A 2,776-nucleotide genomic window follows, 5' to 3' on the forward strand; every position below is an offset into this window, starting at 1 on the left:
GTGGTTGGGTGACTTTGGAGAATGCAGCTCTTTGCTGGGAAGATCTTGAGGAGGAAACCAGAACCTCTCCCTGTCCTGAGCTCTCATCCTTGGGGGAGCCTTTTAGGACAGAGTCATCCTCAGTCGTAAGAACCTGCATCGGGTTTCACCTTTTGCCTTCCTTCCTGCCACCCAGGGTAGGGAAAGGGCAGACCTAGCTGAGCAGAGCCACAGCCAGCCACACCCCATGGGTCAATCACTGGAGCTTCTGAAACCTGGGTGATGCCTGGTGCAGCTGCGTTCCTTCCTTCCCCCAGCCCAAGTTCCTGCCCCCAGCTTTGCCCCTGGAGGTCTCCGTCCTCTCTACATGCTGAGGAAAACTCTTGGCCCCAGCAGAGAGTGAAACTCCAAGGCCATCTCCCACCCACCCCAGCACTGGGTTTGGCCTGTTCCATCCAGGACCTGGTGCTTCTGGGCCTGGCATTTTGGCTTTGGCAAGAGAGTGAGAAGAGATATGAGCGTGCTCCCGTAACAGAAAGTGCCATTCCAACTTGAAATAAAGAGACTGAGTGCATTGATTCAGGTGCGGAGGTGGCTGATCAGGTCTGACCCAATGAGGGGCTCAGGGTTTCCACTCAAAGATATGGATGGCGATCTGGGTCGCCTGCCATAAGGTCTCGCCCTCGCAAGCCTTGCTGTCAGAGTCCTCCTCCAGGACATGGAAGGTATGCACGTGGGCCTGCACAACCTTGCAGCCCTCAGGGGCCTCTGGCAGTGTGGTGAGGGCCTTGGTGGCCTTCAGGTACACGCTGCCTGTGGGTGAGTGTAGCAGCTTCAGGAGCAGGCTGATGGCTTGTGCATCCAGGGCCACATACTTCTCAGCAGGCCACCAACACAGGGAATTTCTAACAGCCTGTGGGGGTTCTTCTCACCCTAGCCCTCTTTTGACCATCGTGCCTGCAGTCTCAGGGGAGGTGCCACCCTGTCCGCCTGCTGCAGGGATTCCCTGATTCATTCATGCAGCGAGACGCTGAGGCAAGAGCTGGGTTTCCCACCTCAGCACTGTTTTGGGCCAGGCAATTCTCAACTTGGGGCCAAAGCTCCCCTGCTGTGACCTTTGGATCTGGAGCAGCAAACAGAGCAAAGCCTTGTCCTCAGGAGCTCCACTTGGGGATGACAGAAAGTGATGGCAAGGATGGTGGTCACAGTGGACACAGGAGGATGCGGGGAGGCTGGGGAGGCCACAGTTTCAGAAAGAAAGCTCTCTCCTGGAAAGCCACTCTCCAGGTCCCACGGAAAGGGACCTCTGTGCAAACCTAAGAATGATGGGCTGGGATGGGGCCTGGGAACATGCATTTCCACAGACCACCCGGGGTCTGGTTCAGGGGCCACACTTGGAGAAATACTCACCCAGGCCTCTAATGAGACTCTCAGAAGAAAGAGAAGCCAGGACTTAGGGAAGGCAAGAGGGCCCCCCCAGCAAGGGGACATGACCACAGCCAAGGCAGGGACTCGGGGGGTCAGTGACCGGCCCATCTTCACAATGAGGGAACCAGTGTAGGAACACCCCCAACCACTGCAAGCTCTGAGTCTTTGTGCTCCCCCAGTTTTGAGGCCAGGATGTAAACTGTGATCCTGTGTGGCCTGGGGTGAGAGACAAGACACTGCGCCTCCGTTTCCTCACCTGTGAAGGCAGACATCGCCTCGCTGGAGGGTTGTCTAAATGTGAGGTTTGGAGACAATGCCTGGCACACAGGAGGCTCTCAGTGACCGCTGGGTGTCAGGATCATCACCAGTGCTTTTCCTGTTCTCACCTTCCTCATGGGGAGGAGGTGCCAGACCCTCTCCTGCAGCCTCCTGCAGGCAGGGGCCAGCAGGTCCAGGATGAGCTCCTGGAGCTTCTCCTCCCTCTGCAGCTTCCACAGCAGTGAGCGGATCAGACCCTTGCTGATGATACTGTGGGCCCCTGTAAGACAGGAAAGGGCACTGAGGGTGGACTGGCCACAGCCCCTCCCATGCTGGTTGGCCTCGGCTCAGGAAGGATTTTGCAGAGCAACTAGGTGGGTTTGAAAAGAGAACTTGCAAATTCCCCATCAACCCCCGAAGCTGCCTGACCAGGGGCCTGAGAAGCCAGCAGGAGGCTGTGGGTGACAGCCATGTCAGGGACTGAGTGAGAGGCCAGGCACAGAGGACCCAGGAAGGGCCAGCTTTTGGTCACTGGCATCTCAGGGGGCATCTGCCATAGCAGGGCACAGTGGCCTGAGAGGCAGTAGCCGCCCCTGGGAGATCCGGCAGCTCACTGCTGTGGGGTCCAGGCACACCAGGAGACCCTCCAGTCTTCCCTACCACCGCCCCAGAGTAGGGGAGCCAACAAAGCTTGCCCTTCCCATCCTAAATATTTCCAAGGGGTTGGAGACTCATGCCTGGTCAGACCAGCCCTTGAGAAGAGCTTGGGTTCAACTCTGAGATAGAAGACCTAGAGTGTAGGCCGGTCTCTCACACACCAAAAAGAGCTGTGCCCCAACTAAAGGCGACGGGAAGCCATAGGCTCTGGCCAAGGGGTCTTGAAGGGACCTCGGGCTCTGTGGGAAGAGGGCTCCACATGGCACAGCTGGGGTGCAGGTACTGGGAGAAGTTACCATGAGGCAAGGCTCCACCATAAACAGACCCCACCTGGCTCCTCCCAGCTGGAGCTGGAAGCCTGGGAGGGAAGTGGTTGGTCCAGCCCGGAGAGCCTGTGGGGCAGGTAAGGGTGGAGAGAGTTTATGGAATGTGGAGGAGACAAGTCAGAGGGGTG

This window comes from Theropithecus gelada, chromosome 10 (assembly GCF_003255815.1).
Source record: "Theropithecus gelada isolate Dixy chromosome 10, Tgel_1.0, whole genome shotgun sequence".
NCBI lineage: Eukaryota > Metazoa > Chordata > Mammalia > Primates > Cercopithecidae > Theropithecus > Theropithecus gelada.